Below are 23,042 nucleotides of genomic sequence, written 5' to 3' on the forward strand. Positions count from 1 at the left end.
TTCAGGAACCTAACTGAGGTTCCCTAATTAATAGCTTAGGGATCCTGTATGCTCGGTAGAAAGACATAAGCCTCTTAGACTGTTTTCAGCCCTTTTTGGTTTTTGTTTAGAATAAAGAATTAATCCTGAACCTTTTGCATCACCAAGGCACAGTTTAGCCATATTTCTTTTGTGAGAAATTAGCCAGTTCGTATGATGATTTAGAAAAGTTTCATTTGCAATCCAGCAATAAAGCAAATACAATGTTGACTTTTCAGATATTTACAAATCTTCATATTGCAAGGAAGAAATAAACAAATCTTTAGGAAAGTGAAATCAACTCTGTGTGGTTTTGGTCTGATCTTTCTGGATACCTAGAAAGAAGATATAAAGCTAAATAACTCTCTGCCTAGAATATGATCTTTCTAAAAATAGTGCTTCAGCTGCAACCAGAAATATTAAAATAATATAGCATTGTTGGGGGCCACCTTTTACCATAGGAGTCACATAGCATTTTCCAAATGTAAAAATGATGCAGTAAAGTCATTGTTAGGAAGTACAAATGCACCAGGTCCTTAACAGAATGCTGAAATTAAATTTAGCCTCAATAATTTGTTATACCTACAAGAGATTTACATTGTGTAAGTAAACATTGCAACGGCTTCATTATTTATTCTGCTTTTATAAAGCCTGAGCCAAGGAAATAGCATAGTAATTTTTAGTTTTCAGTTGGAGAACTAAGACCTGGGGTGGGGGGGAGGAGGTGTTTTCTACTTGTCGAACACCATAGACAGCACAGTGATTGTACAGAATTTCGTTAACACTAGTTCCTGTAGAAGCATATATAGTCATGAAGGGTGGCAGATACTTCAACCATTTTGATACTCCAAAATGTAGGGCAGTGATACATTTATGTATATATATGTATATTTTGCATACATATATTATGAAGGAAAATGGCAAGGCTGCCATTCAGAGACCTAGCCAGGCTGGAGGAGTGGGCCAACAGGAGCCTTATGAAATTCAGTGAGGACAAATGCAAAGTCCTGCATCTGGGAAGGAAGAAGCTTTGGCAGCAATACAGTCTGGGACAGCCTGGCAGGGACGTATCTTGTCAGCTAGCAGCGTGGCCCAGAAGCAACCCCAGGGCCAGGGAGCTGAAGCTGAGGGTGGCTTCGTGCTGGCTGTGCCCTAATCCATGGGGCACAGTTCCATGGGGCTGGTCACGAGGTCCACTGGCACCCCCCTCCTCCAGTCAGGTGCAAATCGAGACAGAAGCAGAGACAGGACTGGAAACCAGCACTGCTGTGGTATGACTGTAGGGACTGACAGCCCCAGACTGGGCTGAAATGGGGTTCTGGGCAGGGAGAGTGGGGTGGAGGTACCAGAGGAGGCTGAGCAGGGCAGTTAAGCCCTTGATGTACTCAGGGCCCTGAAACAGCTGTGTTAACTGGACCTGGGGATCATGGTGGACACAAAGTGGACATAGGCCAGCTGCATAGGCCACAAAGATGACCACCAGCATCCTGGGCTGTATGAGCAGAAGCATAAGCTGTAGGAAAGGGTTATCCTGCTCTGCTCAGTACTTGTTAGACAACACACAGACACCGCATACAGGTTTTGGCCCTTAATACAAGGAAGATATAGTGAAACTGGAGAGAGTTCAGTGGAGGTCATCAAGATGGCCAGTGTTGGAGCATTTGCTCTGTGGAAGAGGCTGAGGGTACTGGGCTTGTTGATCATGCATCCTCCAAAAAACACAGCTTCAGCAGGGTCTAACAGCAGCCCCCCAGTACCTACTAGGTTTTCAAGAAGACCTGAGGTGCATGGTGGAAGGTTAAGAAGCAAGAAGCACAAGCTGCAACAAAAGAGATTCAGTCTAGCAATAAGGAACACCTTTTCACCACAAGGCCAGACAAGCAGTCAGACAGGTAGTCTGGAAAGGTTGTGCAGCCTCCATTTTGGAGAGTTTAAAGACCTGAGTAGATAAAGCCCAGTGCCACCTGGCCTGATCTCACAGCTTACTCTGCTTTGAGCAGCAGCTTGCACTGGACATATCCTGAAATCCCTTCCAAACAGAATCATCATCTGATCCTATGAAAATGAAGAGCAACAGGTCCTGATTATACAGGCATTGAGAGCTGTTCGTGTCCCTAAAAAAAATTAAAACTGAGCTAATTCTTCTAACAAGCTAGAATAATTACTGGAAAATGGAAGCAATTCCACAAGTTCAGAATTCTGTGTTTGCAAGACTGAATTTTTGTCAGAAATCTCACTCTCTAGGTGGACAATGTAAAACTACAGGTCATCATGTTATTGCTGTTTATCCTTTATGTATGCTCTTCTAAATCACTCATTACTGAAACAGTGGCTCACTAAGTTTAAACTAGAAAATCAAAGTCACAGCAGATATCCTCCTCAATTTCTGCATTAATTTTTGCTTCAACATACTTCTGGCTAAGAAGTGAAATCAAGTCTGTTCACTTATCCCTTTACCCTCAAGCTAGAGGTAGGAGGTGTTAGACACATCAAGAATAGTAGTCATTTCTCAGACACAAGGAGAAGAGTTTTGACATTGAGCTTCTGATTTGATTGTCCATAGTAATGCAAACTGATGTTAGTTCCACAATAGTACGCTTCAGAGAAGTATAAAATCTTAGAAACACTATAATATAAATCCACATCGAAAGCACTTCTAGAGTTGCATTAGTGTGCATATGAACTATAATTATAATAATTAGAAAATTAAAATTAGAAGAAGACTCAAAGAGCACATGAAAGCTTGCTTGTCAACATATCATTAAAATATTCATTCAAAAGTTGTACTGGAAGATCTGGCATGAATGAAATACAGATTTTCTTTTAGATGTTTGTATTTCATTATTGATTGTTTACATTCTCTGACTGGAGCCAAATTCCACAGAAAGGGTAGTGTTTAGTCTGACTACTTATCTAATCTCCTTCTAACATCAATGAATAGCGATGGACACCCTCAGAGAATGATTTATTTCACCTATCTGTAGACCTGTTTTAGGAAGGGCTAGTATGTCTTCTGAAGGCTCATATCCTGGTCTCCACTGCCTTAAAGAGAAAGTCCAGGAGACTGTCTTACAACAGATGCTCAACTCCTAGATGAATTCTCCTCTCCTTCACTTCCAAATATTGATTCTACAATGTGTTGAAAGTAACCTACTTTTCAAATGTTTCTTGGACACTTAAAGCATTTCAGTCTTTTCTTGTGTATTGCTTGCCTTCCAATTTTGGTGTCATAATTACAGTTAAATTAGACTTGCATCTTCATTTAAAAAACATGTGTCTCCATCTATATTCTTCCTTACTCTGCAGTCTATTGGTCTTGCTTATAACAATTACTTTTGGAAACTGTTTTTGAATTGCTATTATGTTTTTCTCTATCTGGTATTTAAGTTATTTGCTTGTTACATGGCACATTTTCAAATGTCTGTACACAATTCTGCATACATTTTCAATGTCCATATACAACGAAGTGGGCTATTTGATTTCTGGGGTATCACTTACTTTTTGTAACTGGATATCATGAGGAGGAAATGAAAGCACCTTTCTGAAGTTTTAGGTGATTTCTGAAGTTTGAGTTGATAGTTCAGAGGTAAGTCTGACTTGCACTGTGGTATTAAAGACATGCATTTCTACAGTGATGCTTCAGACCCGAGAAGTCTCCAGAGATGTTGTTCTCATCTTCCAGAGGAAACAGTGAATATATTTAAGATGGTAACAACATGCATGCTTTTAAAAAAAGGCTGACATAAATGCACAAAAGTAATGAAACAGAAAAGAATACTCTGCTTGCAAGCCTGTTAACAGAGTGGTTTAGTACATATCAATTGCTGTAAGGGCAGTTAGGACATATTTATGTCTACACCATCTGCTGTCCTATGCCTATAGCCCTCCAAAACAGACCTGCTGTTTGACCTGAGCTTCAATATGATTATAACCTATACCTAACAACTGGTGACTGACATCTGATATTTCACACTGATGCTGTGATGTATGTTACCTGGTGGTGAAGGAAAACAATAGCTGCTGAGTTTCTTAATGCAGATTAATGACGAGGATAGTTAATTAGCAAACATGTTTCACAACGTTATCCTCTGGAAAGTTCAGACTTACTCTAAAGTCTTAGGCTGTGATATATGGGAGCGATAACTATTAATCACTTAATCTGTCAAGTCCACACCCTGTAGATATTTCAAGGTGTTTGTCATTCACAGCATTGAAATCCTTTCTAGTGGTCTTAGAAAAAAGCCCAAACTGTCCAGCACAGTACACACTGCTCACCCGGCTGTAAAATGATCAGCTTGCGTTGGAATTCATCTCTGCTGCTCCTTGTCATCCAACTCAATACCCTTTCCAGCTGGAACAGCTTACTATCACCATGGAAAACCAAGTGCCCATTCCCTCAACACCAGATGTCAGTCATCCTCTAAAATCCATCTAGCTTAGAGGGGAGGTACATTTAATTCCCCAGTGCCCCACAGCACAAATTGCAAAATGCCAAATGGCAGAGCCTAAATTCTCAGCCTAAAATCAGGTCCAGTGTCCTCTTGCAGAAGGTAGAAGCAGAGCAAGTTCTGCTAGTTCATATCTGCTGTCTGCCTCACACACCGTTTCCCTTTACACCAAAAGCTTCAGCTGAATCCCATTAGGAAAAAAAGAGAAATGGGGTGGGCAACATTTCTAATTTCTAACATGTCTGATTTCTTTCAATTTGACTACAATATGGCTATAATTGTAGCTGAGATTACTGAATATATGCAAATTAAGAAAAAAGACAACAAAAATTACGTGTCAAATTGCATGTTTTAATTTTAAAAGTACAGTAGACTTTTACGGAGATGATGCAGTTCTTCAACATATTACTTTAAAAAAACATAACCTGAAAGGCAAGGATTGCCACTTTGATTTTCTAATATTTGTGATACTTCCACCAAATGAAACCAATATTGACTTACTTGTTTTTCTACTGCATTTCTCTTTCTGTATTAATGTTTGTTTGAACTAATCTGAATATTCCACATAATTTAAATTTCAGCACATGAACTGAATTAACCTCATTAATGAGAATTTTGCCTATGGCACCCCTTTTATAAATGTTTCCCATTGAGAACCTTGCTGAGAAGACAGCTTGATTGTGATTATATTATAATTCAACTTGTTACTGGAAATCTCCATTTTGTTTTAGATTTTTTTTATCTGATGGCTAAATTGCCCTGAAAATGTACAATATAAAGAATTTGACTCACAGGTTCCTGAGGACACTGAACTCACTACAGCCAGTTTGCTGTGATCAAAGCAACAAATACTAGCCACTGTTTTCTCAAAAGCTCCTTATTATGTACATTGTAGGGGACAGTCACTATGGTAAACATTACCAAAAGTTAAACATGAAATATTTTATGAAGCTGACACAAGACCTGCTCCACTTCCCATTTTGATTCACCTGATTTTCAATATCTTTTGATGGATTAAGCCGCTTACCTATTCAATATTAGAAGCATATTTTACAGTCCTAATATCACAAGTTACTTATTTCTATAGACAATTTGATAAGTGATCCTGATTTCTCTTGCTTATGGTTGTACAGAAAATATATTATCCAGTTACAGATAAATAATGCCTCAGTAGAGAAGCTCACTTTCAGAAGAAACCAGCTGTTCTAATAGTCTTCCTGTTAACATCCTGGTAGAAGAAAGAGAGAGAACAACTGAAACCAAGTATGCCACGTTGGGTGACAAATTTCTCGTTCTGTAATTGTTTATATAGCTTTACTATAAAATAAAGCTGGTTCAGCCAACAGGCATATCTATTCTCAACTGCAGGGAATCAATTACTATTCATTATTAGGGTGGCAGTAATATGTGTGTAAATTTGTTACCTAGGAAAACAGAGGCAGAAAGAACTTTCCTGAAGTTATACACTAAAATCCACAATATGACAAGGCAAAAGGGAACTTGTGGCATTAGAAACCCAACTGCGTCAAATTTTGCTGGTTCAAATTCAACTCAGGTTGTTGTTATCTGACAGCTATTATCATCCAACAGCTGTTTGATAGCTGATGTGAAGCAAGCAGGCAGACTCTGTCCAAGTCTCACCATTGACTTCAATGGCAGTGGAATAATCTCCAAGTGCTACTATGATTTAAAACAGCAAAACCAAATCATCAGTATTTACCCTTTTAGAAGTTCCTGCACAAAAGCCAATAGACTAATTATCATTTCACCTAATCTGCCTTTCATGCCTTCAATATCATCCTAGGAAAGAATACTGAAGACCTTCCAGGTTGGGCTCTGCTAGTAAACTTTCCATCCTTCTGAAGTGTTGCAGGACTGGCTCCTATAATATAATAGAGGAAACCGTATCATGGCTGACATTTTATAACTTGCAATGAATCTCAATCACATTCCCATAAGGGTGATTTAAAACTGATTTCCATGAGGACAGGATTGACCCTAAATGTAAAAACAGTCAGAAGGTAACAGAATACTACCAGAGTGGAAAGATACTGGGTGCTAATTAAAAAGACAAAAATAGACAAATTTCAGCACAGTTCCTATAAAATGAAGCAAATTCTTATAAAATGGAGCAACTTGCCTGGAATCTTTGGCAGGACAAAATTGGTTGAGCTCATCTTGTAATGTCTGCTGGTACTTTTAAAATGAAATTGCATCTCACAGGACTGAGTGTTTAAAATTCATATAGCAAACTTAGCATGCCACAGTACTGGAGCATGTTACAAAGCCATCATTTCCACACTACAGGGAAACTGGGTACACAAATTACCAAGTCCAAAATATACTTAGTTGTTTTGCAAATATTTCTACACAATGTTCAAACCATATCCTATAAAAGATGATCCATTTTAATCAAATTATTCTGAATACAATTTATTGGGTTACAACAACTTGTTTTCCTTTGGATGATGTTATCAAATAGCATAGACCAGGTAGAGTACATATATAAATTGACTAGTTCTATGGTATCTCCATGTTGGACCTGCTTTTTAGAACTGAAGATTCAAACTACACCCACTTACACCAGCTGAAAATTTCTCTTAGTATCTAAGTTGAGTGAGTATCAACTGTGTTTTATTAGAAAGTCTCTATAACCACCACATAACAGCCTTGAAGATGCCTGAAAAAGAGCATACTGCTAGTCCTGCTATTGGTCACAGGACCAAGGGTTGGGAGAGGTAGATTTATTATTGCTGAAGGAAAAGCATTTGTCTGTGCCTTGGCTTCTGTAAGTGCATAGCGAAGATGTATTCAGGGTGCAGTGCGGTGCACTGTTCCTTCGTATTAACTCCCATTGCTATCATATACATCAGCATCGCAAAGCCAATCTATGGTCTCAACACTGCAGCCTCATCACATCAGTGACACAGCCTAGTTGCTTCTCAGTCTTTGCCAATTCCAAAATCTCCACATGTGACCTTGATGTGTCTTTTCCAAGTGCTTTAAGATCTCTGGATGAAAAGTTCAGTGCAAGATTTAGGTGGCTTTACCATATCTCTTCTGTCAAGCTACCTATAAGTCTTAATTCAAAAGCTGCTTTATCAGCCTGCTCACTCTCCTCTTTGTAATAAACTTCATCCTGATAACATTATTAAGCAAATATTATGAACTGGCTTTCATTAGACCTTGTTAACTAGATCCTGAAAGTAATAATAACCTGATCTGTAACCTTGTGCCCACTACAGCTGGAGAAACATTACACAGGAAAGATTCAGAGCTACGGAGTTCCAATGACAAGGGGATACACCGTTCTCTCTAGCACTGAATCATTCTGGTTTACTTGACTTTCAAAGCGCTTTCTGGGAACAGGAGGTTTTGTGAAATGCTTGTGGCATACACTGGATTCTATACAGAAATAGATAAAAGCTCAAAAAAAACCCCTTGGTCCTTCTTTTTAGTTTCCTCCAATAAGATGCAACAGTGCGCACTCACTCTGAGTGAGCTGGGGGCTAATGGCAGCTGGCAGGCAGGTTCTCTCATCAGGTAAAACTACAGACCAGTTTAACCCTGGTAAGAATGACAGCAAAGCAGCTGAGAGAAACAGAGTTGTAGCCCTATAGGACCAAAGCCAATCTGCTGCTCTGGTTCTTTGTCCCACCTGGATTGTTTTGCTTGTATATATTAGTACGTATTCCTTTTTTCCCTCCTTCATTATCTCCCATGACATGCTGGCTTCCTGTTGGCTAGGCTTCTTTTTACCACCTCGTTTTTGGACTTGGTCAAAGTAACTATATTATCCTTGCAGCATCTGAAAGTTTTCTTTCTAATTATTATTACCAGATATTCCCCCTGCTGGACCGACACTAGGCTGCTTGTCTTCCAGCAAACATGCCTGAAGCTTTACCTGATTAATCTTTAACTTATTAGGAACAACTGTTGTAAAAAGTTTAAAAACTGTTGTTGGAATATTCCACCATCTTCAGAGAATTAGGCACATCATATATAAAAGAGGTGGTAAAACAATCACTTTCTCTGGTGTCTTGTTATAAATGCTGAGGCAGACAGAGAAAAAGAGAAAGAGAAAGGGCGAAAGTGTTCTTCTGGGGTAGCTGGAGACTAAAATCTTTACTCCAGAAACACTGGATGGGCACCTCAGCTCATACTTCAGGTACCTAAAGTCAGTCGTCCTCTGGAAAGTGCCTCTTCACCAATTGTCAGTGAGCCACGAGCCCAGCAGCCTCCTCCCATAGTTGCTTCAGTTAGGATCGTAAGTTCAGATGTGATGAATTCAAATCTTAAAGCCCAAAATAGCCTGTAAGTCTTTGAAAGATTATTTCCAGAGGGGAAGGGGGAAAAAAATTAAAGAGAGAACAACAAACCAACTCTGCAAAATAAATTAAGGTAAGATTTGACAGTACACTTACTACTCTGTGCTATCTCTCTGCATGACTCCATCCCAGGAAAGTCAAGGTATATAATTTCACTTTCAAAGTGTCACAGATTTATTTGAATTTACTATAAATGAAGAGCAGCCAGGTGGGAAGGTGGAGAGGAATAGTTAATCCCAGCTTGTCCTGTGGTAATCCCCTCTGAGTAGAAAGTTTACAACTGGATCTATTCTACCAAAATCAAGTTACAGAGACATTCAGCCATACAGAGGCTGCTTGGCACCTGGCTCAGACTCGAAGTCCTAAGTCTTTTGTGAAGTTGGCCCTTGTCTTCAAGATTTAGATGTGAGCACAGTCAGCAATAATGACAGTGAATTCAGACTAAAGAACTGGGGGGGGCTGTGTTTGCTCTGTAAACATATTCATTAACAAATTTACTAGCATGTGATTATTCCAGTGGCAACATCAGGATTGTAGACTGAGTGTACATATCTTATCAGGGGTCTGAGAGGCTCATCCCCAGCCAGCCTAACTGGAAAGCACGTGGACAGGTTGTGGCTTACATAATGTCTTGCCTGTCATCTTATGGCACAGCTCAGTCTTGCACAGAGTCAGAAGGCAGCTGGAGGCAGCTGGAAGCAACTTCCGTAGTGAAAAATCACTATATATATATATATATATTTACCACCTATGGAAGACTAATCTGAAAAAAAGGTGATGGACTTTCTATAAATATCTGTGAGAGAATGATTAGGCCTTGAAAATACATGATTCCAGTGCTCCTTTTATAATAACTTTACATGTTTAATAAAACAAAGAAGAATTCTTGTAGATTCACCAACTAAACAGAGGTGTGCTCTGCTCATGATACAAGTCCTGGTGGTTTACAATGAATTGACAATGCTGTTCTTTTGCTAGACATTTAACTATATCAGGGTTATTTATAGCAAAGTGAAGAAAACAAATGTCTTCGCCCTGTGCTGCATTTATGCAGCTTTAAGACCTGTTCCACCGATAACACTGAGAGAAAAGGAATTCCTGAGTTAACAAGTCCAGTTTGCTTCAAATGGAAAAAGAAGATGCATTATCTGGTTTGCTTTTTTGCTCCTTCTCTCACCTCAAATTTCACAATCTTCAACATTAATGACACTTACATAACAACCCTCTAAGAGAGATAACAGAAAAGATGACAAAATGAATGGGTATTTTAACCATTAATTTCCTTGGCCTTTCCACCTGATGTTGAAGGTGATCACTCCTCTAATGCCAGATTATTAAAGCTGTTATTTAAAAGTAATAGGATCTGGTTGTCACATGCTTAGCTCTGTGGAGAGTCATTTGCACTGGCAGAAAAAGGGCATCTATTACTAAATCAAGACAATCACACTTTGCATTCACTTTACCCAACGAAGAAAGTGCAAGTCTCTGCAAAAATCACATAGCACACTGCCATGCAGCTGAAACACCTTTTCAGTTGGGAAAGTACTGTTGGGTTGCAAAGGTCACATTTACAGTTCAGTTAGAGAGAAAATTATAGACAATCGTATCTGCACCAGATATTTGGGGTGGGGTGGGGGTAAGGGCTGCTTTTTCTGTGCTTTCAGCGTCTTTAATAAACACCTCCCAATTCTGGGTGAGAGGATGTGGTTTCCATCAAAAATCTTTAGAAGATAATCAACAAGAGTAGAAAAACACACCTACGCAGTCACAGGTGCTTTCAGATCCTTCAGCCAACAGTGAATGAGTAGCCCAAACTTATTAATGCTCTCTGTTTTCTATTACCCTGTGAGCTCAGTTTAAACAGATATTTGAGCTGTTTGTTTGGGGGGGGGGGGGGGGGGGGGTTAAGGTGAGAGAATGCACAATGGTTAAGCATTTGTGAGTGTGAAAGACCACAGTTTCAGTTGGAGCAGAGGATGTTTACTTCTCACTTTTCAGCTACCACATGACTTAAATTAATACTCTTACATAAAAATACAATAGTCCATAGCTTAGTGACAGGCTGACACTTTATGTAGCTCCATGCTGGTTTTGTTCCAAACTGAAGATATGTATATATGTATGGGATCTCCTGAAGATCAACTAAATGTCTTCTAGTTTTCTTATCTTTGGCTAAGATTTTCTAATATTAATAATCATGTCTTAAAGACTACAGTCTTTCTTTCTAGATGGTAAATTTAAGATTACTTAGAACGGTGATATTCAAAGGTGTGGCGTGCCTTCTGTTTTGTGGAAAATCACAGTGGTATAACACCTCCTGTTGATCACCCAATTTTGACTTTGCTTTTCCCCACCCATGCTCCTGAGAAAGGTCTCTGTCTGAAATGCCACTCTCTTTAGAAAGCTGACTGGATGCACTAGCACATCCAGGCCGTTTCACACTCTCCTAAGAGCTCAAAGACTAATAAAGTGGCTGTACCCACACACTTAGCCAAAAGCACAGCTGCTTGACATCAGTCATTTGGAATGATGAAAACTGGTCCAGGACCTGAACCAGGTGAAGGAAGGACTAAGTAGTATTGTCAAGGTGGTACGTAGCTTCACACAATGAGGTTTTCTTAAGGACCACAGCACTATAGGCAGTGGTCGCTGAGGAGAAAAACTGGGGGAGAAAACAAAGAAGTCCAGATCATTAGTGAGCAGCGGAGGAGGATACCTTGGGTCAGCCATATGGCCACAGGGTGCTGGAAGAGGTGTAAGGGGACAGTGCAAGAGGCAGGGGCACATGCACTGGGGGTGAATGGACAAACCTCAGGGGACAGATCTAGGGGTCAGTGCCTGAAGTACAATTCCAAACCTCAAACCTCCCCTCTGTGCTTTGGCTTATTCCACTATAAGTGGTTTCTGTCAGGGGGCAAGGAGAATGGCAGAGAAAAGTGCATGAACCTAGGTAAAGCCCTGTTCTGTTCAACCTAAGGCAGTTATGTCAGGGGTGTTAATTAGCCCAAGATTTCTCCCTTGGTACCTTGGAAAGAGCATTTCTAACTTGTGGATGCTGTGGAGGGTGGGATACATGGACCAGAGGAAGTCCTCGAGCCACAAATTGTTGAAGGCTGAGTGAGTGTTCAGAGAAAGGGAAAAACTGCTCTCTTGTTCTTGTACTTTATCCTAAGCACCCACTTTTGAAGACTGTAGGCTGGGCTAGAAGGACTCTGTGTGACCAAGTATAGATGTGCTTATGTTATATTTAGTCATGCTCTAAACGAGCAGGAACTGTTCATCTTAACACTAGACAATGTCACCTTGAGAAAAGCTGTAGAGTGCCAGCAGACTGAGTTTCTATTATCAGGTTTTGTCTCTTTTTTTCTCACAATTGCACGTGTTGTGTTTCTTCCCAATCTATATAAAATCTATGCTTTTCAGGGTAAGTACTGCTCTACAGTAGCACAAATACTGGTATTCTTTGCCATCTCAGCTGTGACTCTGAGGCTACATAACAAAAAGAGAATGCAAGGAAAAAAAAATGAATTAGAGCTAGGTATCATGATGGCTTTTCAAGGAGAAACACTTTCATTTTTATAATGTGCATCAAGTCTTCGCACCTATTTTGCAGCCCCAGCCATCTCAGTCCAAGTGGCTTACTAGCCAATTCCCATTTATTTGTTTCTAAGAGAGGAATGTGCTGTTTGGCTTAGTTAGGGTAGAAAAGAGTGAACTTTGATTTTCTTTAATAATCTTTTAGCAACTCCATGGCTAAAATAACTACAAACCTTTCACACACTAAAAAAAAACATGTACAGGGCTGCAAAAATCTGTCAGTGCATTTGCAGGAGGAACAAACAGCATCTAATGTAAGTATAATGGAATTTGGAGTGACACCCAGGCTGTGAGCAGCCTTATGTTGTCATGCCTGGTGTGCAGAATATCAAAAACTCTTTTAAGAACTCAGTGCTTGCTTTTCATCAGGATGTTTCACTTTATGTTCTCCTGTGAGCAATGCATGAACCGCCAACGCTAAAAAGGACATTTGCTCTGCCAGCGCAGCTCTGCCATTATTCTGGACTTGCATTAGTTCACTAAACCTCACCTCCAAACACAACATGTCAGATGACAACAGGGACCTTTAGTATTTAATGTTACAATACCTCTCAGAAGCACTTCCTGAAATGGGAAGAATCTTCACGTAATGTTGCTTGTAAGCAGAGTGGGTGACAGTTGTTATCCTGAAGACCCTATGATACTGGAAGATGCAGAGGGAAAAAGTGATTTTCTGTGCACTCTGTGAGTCCTCAAGCCTCTAACACAGCCCTCATCTTATTAAGTTTATTTTGCAGGGATATCAGCTACTAGTTACAACAAAACAAAACATCTTACCTAGGAAAGAATAAATTTCCTGTCATGAAACTGTGATAAACTGACATTAAATATGAAAGCCCCCCTCTCTGCTTCAGATACAGAAGAAATTTATGGGTGAAAATGTTTTACAATATTGACAAATCCTGGGATAAAAGATTGCCTGTTTAAGGATTTTGTTGCAAGATCAAAATACAGATAGGATAAAATTCAACTCAAACTTATGTGAAACCAAAAGAATGTATAGATTTTAATATACAGCCAGGTAAAAACATGGCTATCTTGGCTGAATTTCTTTTTCTATTGGTAAGGTGGTTTGAACTGAATGTTCAAGCAGGCGAAACGTGCCGGCTTCGAAGAGTAGTGAATGCCTTGCTACATTTTTAGAGATTGTTTTCTGAGAATGTCTTCTGGCTGGCTGCTAACCTAATGGCTTTTTTGAGATATTTGACCTCAGAAATGGCCAGATTTGGGGGCCGAGGGTAACTTCATTCTTCCAGGTTTTGGATTTTTTGAGGCCGTCGTGTTATTCATTTAAAAGTTGTAATTTTAGGGCATTTTAAATGCAAGTGACATGATATGTTATTTAGTTATGAGGATCTACACATGAACAGTTCACAGTTATCTAAATAAGGCTTATTAAGCCAGGGGAGAGAAATTAATCTCTTTGAAAAAGTGCAGGAAATCATCCCACTGCCAAAGCAGCCATGTTTTAAGGAGGCAGGTCAAATGGCACAAAAATTTTCACTAGTTTTTTAGAGATGACTGACTTTAGCCTAAATGTGCAAAGGAAAGGTGGAAAAACACCATTTAGACCATGTCTCTTACCACCACCTAGAATTAGGAATTTGGCTGCCGGAGTTCAGCCACCAATTAGGGAAGATAAATAGAACCATCGACATAATAACAAGTACATAGGAACAAAGATGAAATAAAAGAGCGGAAGTTGGCTACATTTTGTAGTGGAGGCTATAAAAGGCTACAGTATGATCTGAAAAGGAGTTGGATCTGCCAACCTTGCTGTTTTTCACTGAGCTTCATCTTTTTACTGTTCTGTTTCTCATTGACACATTAGCTGCTGCACCAATACATCACATGCACACGGCTAAGTCAATCCTGAATTAGATGAGCCATGGAAAACCATAGAACCTGCCAAGAGAGAAGAGATTTAGCCAAATATTTCTAAGTAAAGCCTGAGTGTGCTCAAACTGCCAAAGAGCAGCATTTGCAAAGACAGCGGGGAGGTAGACGGACCCACTCTGCACTCATCTAATCAACTGATCTTAAACCTTTGCTTGTCTGACACTTCTTTCTCATAACACCATCGAAAGAAGATTGTACAGGAATGAACTGTATTGAAAAATCAAGTTATTTAATGATTACAGGAACTAAAATGAGAGATAGAAGGCCTTTGAGGTAGGTTTTGCGTTTCAGATGATTTCAGAATAGGCACATCAGCTCTAAGTAAATATGCTCTTCTAAATAAAACAAAAAGTAATTGTTTCTTCTCATCCTGTCCTATGCAAGTGTTTCACCCATTTTTACTGCCAGCATAAGGTAAATGTAATATGACATGCAACTTTTTTTGATCAACCACAAAGAAGTTTTCCAGCATCTATGAAGCTCAGCTAGTAAGCACAATTTATAAAACAATGAATGACTAACCCCTGTAACCATTTTAATGACCCTAAAATAAAGTGCTTAGAGCAACATCTGTCTCAGCAGCTGGGTTCTCTGCATGAGTGGGCAGAGCGACACATTGGGACAAATTCTGTTCTCCCTTTTGACAGAAACAATTGCAGCAGATCATTTTTATCGTAATCAATTTAGGTACAGTTTCTTGGAAACCATCTGTGTAGTGTTCATAGATTGTGCTTAAGAATTTAAATGTGTGTATTTTTGGTTGCTTGATGTAGCATCTGCTAATGACCACATAAGTTCCACTTTTTATGCATAAAGCTGTTTCCTTGTAAAGGGATTAGTAGAATGACTACTTGATTTTATCCTTTTAACTACCCAATAAGCTGTCGCAGCTTGAATGACATCCGCCACAGAGTGTAAGTTACAGAATTAATTGCATTTTTGAGCTGGAGTTGAAGCCATAAGGATAACAAAGCATTAGCAAAACATTTTATTACATTTCTCTCTCAAGTTAGTAATTTAAAATTAATACAGGTTTTGTGTGAGCATTTTAGACTAAAGAGAAAAAATGCCTTTTTAGATAGCAGATATTTTACAATCCTTTTCTGGTTTTCATGTGGTCCTTTACAAGCTTTTCTAATTTAGTAACATTCTAAACAAGTGGAATAGCTAAAGACCAAAACCATATTTTACTTCCCAGGGTTATTTGAGAATTGTCTGAAAAGACAATGATTTTGAAAATGTAGGGAAGATATTGGGGAGGACATACTTCTTGAAAGGAATATGAAACATCAAACTCTTTTTTTAAGAATAATAATGAAGCTCAGGTCTGATTCTTTTTCTAGCTTCACACAACATTTAATATCTTATTAAGCCATTATTAATAATGCTTTTATGATTTCATATGTGTAGCACATAAAATCCGAATACCAACCCTCCACTGTGCTAATCGGTGCACAGGTGGGCCCTGTAACTGTACATTGGAGACTGGAATTCACAGAACACTTGCTTAGAGAAGTACCAGAGGGAAACTCAGAGGAATTAAAAAAAAAAAAAAAAGCCAACAACCAAAAACCCCAACCAACCAAAAAACAAAACAAACAAACAAGCAAAAAAACACTTTGGAAGATAGATATTTACAATTTGCTTGTTTAAAAGGAGTTTGCTGATAGAGCTCTTTCCTAAACAGGAAATACAGGGACACATTTCAAAATAATTAAAGGAAAAACACCTTTTCCCTCAGGGACTGGGAAAACAATTCCTAACAGTTCTATGGAAATTTCCAACAGCTAGGCAAACAGGTGAGTGCACAACACAAGAGCTGATGTTTTGTGAGACATACATCAGTCATTTTATATGCAAAAGTCCAAAACAAGGATAAACTATGCGTTAATTTACCCTGTTGTGATGAATGTCAAGGAAATAGGTTCACCTCTTGTAAGAATTTATTGGATTCAATTATGTTATGGACAACAAGAAAAAAGGATGAAAAGTATTGTTATGCTTCCAAAACTAGCTAAGTCAGAAAGCAGGAAAGGCATGATAATAAAACATTAACAACAGAAGGTTTTAAGGCTGCGTCAGTAATGCAGGAGTGATTTAATGTATTTATTAATTACCCAGAAATGGGGTCAAGTAACATGACAGTAAAATTCACAGATAACATGAATTTATTTAGGTTTTATTTAAATCCAGAGGGACAGTGAAGAATTTCAGAAAGTATAAACCACTCTAAAATAATACAGTGGCAGATTAGCACACGATTAAATTTGAAGGAAACCAATTGAAAATGTATATAAAAGGGGGGGAAACAGACAATGTGCACCTAAACTTCATAAATCACTGACAATAAATACCACTAAAGCCAGGAGTTTAGCAAAAGTCAGTGGGGAACTGGACATTTATATGAATACTGAAAATATGCAGTTATAATAGTGAATGCTAAAAATAGATGATGGGAAGGAACGTAAACCTCATGTTCAAGTTTTTTAGCCAACTTGCAGCTATTAGGAAAGAAGACAAGAGAATTTCATAAGTGAGTGGATGACTTCTTGCTGACCACTGAGAGACCTGTTGCACTGCCCTCTGGATGGAGGACCATGGAGAGCTGGCACACAGTGAATGCTGCCACAGTCTGATCCAGTTTGGAAAGCCTTATATTCCTTTGAATCACTGTTCTCTGTGCTGGTTTGTATCCCAAAACATTCTTTCCCAGGATCTGGAGCTATTAAGTCTACATTGTAAGAGTTCCTATATAAACTGGATTTACAAAAGGTTTGCAGAAAACTTTTCAAGTTCCAGGGAGTTCATGGAGCAGGGTCATGCAGTATATCTTGTAGGAGAAGAATTAGGGTGGTGAGTTTCAGAGGAAGCATGCGCCTCATAGGATCTTGGTGTCATCAAGACCCAGACCAAACATGCAAACATAGCCCAGAACGAGCTTAGAAAGGCTCTGTGGATTAATCCACTTCCACATCCCGATGGGCCACTTCAGAAGAAATGTTTTGTTAATTAGAAGTGTCTATGGTAACACCAAGGCCATGTAGTCTGAGAGCATAATGAGCCCACCTTCTGCAGAGAGTAGTTGTACTGTTTAGATGAGTATTCATGACTATAAAGGCTGTTTTTTTTTTTTCCTTTTGGATTCTTTTTTATTTTCAATGTAAAGAGAAAATGCAGCTGTAATGTTAACCCTCAGAAGCAGAGGAGTCTGATGGTATGGGCAAACAACTGGGTTACTGAGTAGCAGCTCATAGCAAACCATCTAGCCTGTGGGAATTACTTGTGAACAAGGGAGTTTACTCTTACATCAGTAAAACATGGGAAATCTGTTTTACCTTTGCTCTGCCTTAATATTTTGCACTGAAGCATCCACTGAAGCAACCATAAGCTGATGGGCTTTAAAATCATGCTGCAGCTTACCTTGCTGTAACTTTTCTCATGTGCCAGTGCTCTAACTCTGTCCAAAAATGAGTGAAAAGCTTTTTGTAACTGTAATCTGTAATCATGGAAATAAATTCAGTCTCCTATCAGATTTCTGGGGTAGCACAGGATATGAATTTGATACGTTCCTTATCTGCCCTGCTTTATTCATCTCTGTTGCATAATTGGTGTCCTTTGTGTGAGGAACACAGGGCTATCATATAAAATATTCCTCTGTTAAAAGATATAAAATGGTAACCAGCTATAGAAATGTCTCAGAAGCACCTTCAGTTGGTTAATGGTTGGGCCAAATGCTAGTAACATTTTAAACATTGCCTCGTATACATGCTGAATGCATACAAACACGCTGAGATACAGAATCTTTTACCGTGTTCCTCCCTTGAAGTTTTCTGCTGTGATTTAGAGGGAGAGGTTTCTTTCTCCCAAATGATGCCAATCCACCCTTACAGCCCTGAAAGATTTAATCACAGCCTGTTATCATTAGCTGGTGTTTCCAGTGTGTTCAGAGTACCACAGGGTGGATGCTAGCCCTGTACAGCAGCACATCTTTCTTCCATTCCCTGCAAGCATATAAATCTATTGCTCAACAAACAAGGAACGGTGCCAAAAGAAACCCTGTTAAAGGAGGGTGCACAACAGTGGTAGGTAAAGGACATAATTCGAAGTTCAACAACGCAGTAGCATACTCAAGAGGATAAATGATTTGTTTTAATAATAATAGCTCTATGCACAGATTAGAAACCTAATTTGGCATGAATCAACAATAATGCTAAAACCATTCTCATGATCTCTCATTTGCTTTTCCATATGAACAGTGCCTTGCAAACAGTGAATAATGACCTGTGTTTTATACTTTACTGCAAATGTTAATAGTACATTTATCCAAACAATGGTAATTTTAGTTAGATCACCTATACAAGCTCTTGATGGATTTTATAAACCCTCTGTTTTCTCCATGTTCTTAAGAGATGATTTTACTGTCCACAGCTTTCTCCTTAGTTTCTGTGCTGTATATATTACATACATAGAGCTATGAGGAATGAGTTCTCACAAGAAAGCTTCCTTGCCTTTCCCAGTGATAGCTGGATGATTCCTTTCAGAAGAAAAATAACAAACACTGTATGATATGAATTCCTCCTTCTTTTTCCGTGTCTCTTCAATCACAGTTCCTGCATTTTTGGTCACAGAGACCTTTGTTGTCTGCTCTCTTCAACTTTTGCTACCTTGCCTCCTCATATTTCCATTTCTATGGCCCTGACCAATCCTATTTTCTGAACTTCAACATGGCTACTTTCACCCTTCACTACCTTATTATAGTCCTTCTTCCTCTCCCTTGTACTTCTTTCCCTTCACAAGTATTTCTTCAGTTTCTCCTTCCTTAATAAATTTTAACGCGTATGAAATAAATCTAAAAATCTGTCAGGTGAACTCCCTTGCTTCTCCAACTGTTATTCTCACTGTCTTATTTAATTTTTAAAATTGCAGAATGTATTCTTAACGTTAATTGCAAAGATTCGTTCTCACTATGTTTTCTTACACCTTCAGCTCCCTTTCTCCTCTTTCCCTCCCATTGCTTCTTGCACTCCATGGGATCTGCTCTTAATTCTTAATTAAAAAAAGATTCTAGTACTTTTGACTTTTTAGCCAAAACTCCACTGAGTATTTTGTCCTTGACCCAACCCTGACCCAACATCAACCCTTACCTTCCTCTTACCTGATAATTGTCTCTCTTGAAATCTTGCCATTGTGTTTGGCTTCCACAACTTTAAGTCTTATATTACTCCTCGTAAACATTTTATTCTTCCTATGTTACTTTTTTCCCTCTAGACAGTCCCAGCACAGTCACCTTCATGCTCCTATAGAGTCCAGCAAACCATTATGGATACCCTTCTTTCTTCCTTCACCTCACCTCACCTCTCCTCACCTCTCCTCACCTCTCCTCACCTCACCTCTCCTCACCTCACCTCACCTCACCTCACCTCACCTCACCTCACCTCACCTCACAACTCACCAGCTAATTCAAATACACATTCAACAAGCGTTTCTCTGCAAAGTTCTACCTCTCTGTTTCACACTCCTCTCCTTTTGTTCACACTAAAACCTCATCCTGAGCAGCACTTTGTGTATCCCTACTCATCTGTTCTGTTCAGTGTAGAGGAAACAAAGTTCTTCATCTTCCTGTTTCCGACTCCAACAAGCTTTCTCCACCCTTTTTTTTCTCAGTCATGGTTTCCACCATCCCTCAAACAATAAACTAAAATAAATCTTTAAAGACTTCCTTCCAGAAAGTGTGTTTAATGAAAATGTATTAAATCCAACCTATTCAATAGCAGGCTGGTAGTGGAGAAACCATGTGCTTGTACTAACACCAGGAATATTTGTGATTAGTACAGTGATGGTAGGACAAGAAGATGCAGTTGAATCTATGACACATTACAGCTATGTTTCCCTAAAGAAAGAAGCCATTGCTGCTCTGAATAGAAAATCTGGTTTGCTACTAGCTAGTCACAACACATTTATTCCAGACTTTTGATTTTTTAAAAAAGCAACTCTAATAACAAGACTTCAGACATTCTTTACAGAAGCTCTCTGAAAAGAATAAACAGAGGAGCCAGCAGTGCTCTCTACCAGAAAATCTGAACATGAACTTTATTAATATTCTTAATAACCAGAAAGCAATTAGTGGAGTGCCATAGTTACATCGGAATAATTACTGTTAAATGAAAATAATACATTTTTTCTTGAAGTTATACACACATGTTTTATAGCTAGAAAATACACATAACCGTGTTGTGCACAGACCCTCAGTAGCAAACTGGGTGATTGTCTGCGCCTGCATTCATTTGTAGATAGCATAGCCAAGGGTCATTAGTTTAATAGGATATTGGTTTTTTCTGTCTCTCTAAAACGTCTGTTGAAACATCCTCCCAGGAGCCAAATCGAAGAGGTGAGGAAATAAACAGCAACTGACAACTTTGATCGCTGACAGCCAGAGATCCATTCAGCCCAGAAAGTACCGAGGCATAGGGATCAGGAAAAGTGTTCACAGAGCAAGGAAATAACGACCGTGCAAACAATGATGTCCAACGCCTGAGGTAAGCACACTTGGAACAGAGGACAGGTGACAAGAAGACCATATAGAGGACCCCTTATAGACAGAAAAGTACAGGGAGACAATTTATGGATCATGTAATGACAGACATGGTGCCCACAGGAGTGAATATCTGAGGTGGAAAGAGGTTAGGAAGATTAAGGAGGAGGTGCTGGGTTATATGTATGCATGGGTTAAAAGGTGAACAAAGTATTTCAGCAATCACTTCCTTGCTTAAGTGGGGGTGGTGGATAGTATTTGAGTGATTTCATTTAGTATTTGATTTACCAATTATCTTTTTCAGCCAGCAACACAGTTTGAGCTCCAGTATGATGCCTATTTGTCTGTGGAGAGATATAAAAGGGATTGATTGCTGCAGAACTTGTTGTCTTCCCTACAGTAATGTGCTGAAGGGGAGATTTCAGGGACAGCTGGGAGTGATTTATGATTGTTATAATTTCAGTGCCAAACTGAAGGTAAAATTGGGATGATTCCCCTTCCTTTGATAAAATTCTACCTTTGTCTAGATAGTACTGAATAATTTCTGCCAAAGATGAGTCACCTGTCAGGGACATGAAATGATGCTGGAGAACCTTCTCGGGACTTCAGAATGGATTGTTTCACACTGCTGGCAGGTATTTTCGAAGTGTATTTTCAAGTGATTGGGATGTATCTGGAAGGTTTCACCTGGTTTTATTCTCATCCTCAGTTCAAGCTTTACAACTAGAGACATCAAGTTATATCATAAATATACACCAAAATATATCAATGGTATGTCAAAAGTAGTCTTTTCTTCAAGTATGGACTTAAAGCCTAAAGCATCTCTGAGAACTTCTGTTCACTCTTTCCTCCCCACTGTTAGGAAAGAGAGGTTTTGGTGAACAGGGAGAGGAACATAACATTCAGAATATTTCCTCTTTTTTTTCCACAGGTGAAGCAATTCCTCCTGCCTGACGTAGTATTAAAACCTGAATGAACATGGGAGTTTCTGTTGAAAAACGCTGCGTTAAAACTTCAGTACCATATCACAGTTGTGCTCTGTTGTATCTTCATGGATGAAGATTGATTTCCTGAAAAATAGTGAAGGTATTATTTAGATCTATATTTTATATTGTTCTGGTCTGCTTTGCTCTGTTTTAAGAGGGTTTCCTCAGTTGCTGTAGAACTGTCAACACAATACACTCAGCTCACAGTCTTCTAATACAACATTTTCAGGAAGGACTTCTGGTCTTGCTGCCTCAATTAGATGGTGGCCCACTGAACATCCCCATCCAGGGCAGGGTATATCCCCTGGAAGAGAGGAGGAATAAGCTATTCATGCATCAAAAGCAGTGCAAACACCTGAAAGCCATCTCCCGCTCCTGACACACTCAACACATGGAGCAAAGCTATCGATGTCACCTGTGGGAGGGAGTGTGGACACTTTCCCTCCCTTCCTCAAAAATATCTCCTTTCCCTGGCAGCAGCAGCACCAGCTGAATGTCTGTGTCAGGCCACAGCTGTGAGGGGAGGAATGTCACATGCTCAGTTGGAGGGCAGAAAGTTTCCATCTGGCCCTCATTGTTGCTAGGATTAGACCACCCCCGACTTACGTAATTAAGATATAAGTAAACAAATATAGAAGCAGTTTAAAGGTAGTAATAAATGAATGTCTAAATGGCATTCTAATTCACTTTTAAATGCATTATTTTTATGATATACAGATATATTTACTTAAGGGTCCTCACATGTAGAAGATTTTAAATGAGCTATTGGGGAGGATGAAATTTCATTTTTGCAGGATTAAGAAAAGAAGCGGACCCCAAACGCTAGCATCAAGCTTAGAAGCAATTACGCAGAACCACATATATATTATATGGCAAAGGCCTTACTTCTGTTTCATCGTATCTTATAATTGCTAATTGCTTATGACTTTAAATATGCTTAGCTTCTCTGCTTCATATTTTTCACTGTTTCACTTGCCTCTCTTTATTTAAGTTTTTACCTGATCTTACCTCTCTGTGCTGTTCATTTCATTTTGCTCATGGAGGGAAGTCCACAATTATCCTGTGAAATAAATAACAAAATAAGCAATGCCCTGGAAAATGGTGAGCCATCAACTGTTGCCTTCCTTCTCATTTTTTGGCTTATGCTTCTGTAAATGAAGTAAAAATAACTCCTTTATCAGCTACATTTAAGTGCAATACACAGTTTTCTCATTGAACCCTCCCTTCTTTGCAG

At 39.0% G+C, this 23,042-nt stretch overlaps 1 long non-coding RNA gene across 1 annotated transcript in view; it reads left to right on the forward strand.

Moving 5' to 3' along the window:
- Positions 1-731: 731 nt before the first annotated feature.
- The window catches only part of LOC308064462, a 58,148-nt gene continuing 35,837 nt past the window's right edge, over positions 732-23,042 (forward strand). The window contains exon 1 of the long non-coding RNA XR_013928391.1: positions 732-21,908. This is a non-coding gene — a long non-coding RNA (uncharacterized lncRNA). The remainder of the gene's footprint in view (positions 21,909-23,042) is intronic.

The sequence above is a fragment of the Falco punctatus genome (genome assembly GCF_963210335.1).
Source record: "Falco punctatus genome assembly, chromosome: 5".
Taxonomy (NCBI): domain Eukaryota; kingdom Metazoa; phylum Chordata; class Aves; order Falconiformes; family Falconidae; genus Falco; species Falco punctatus.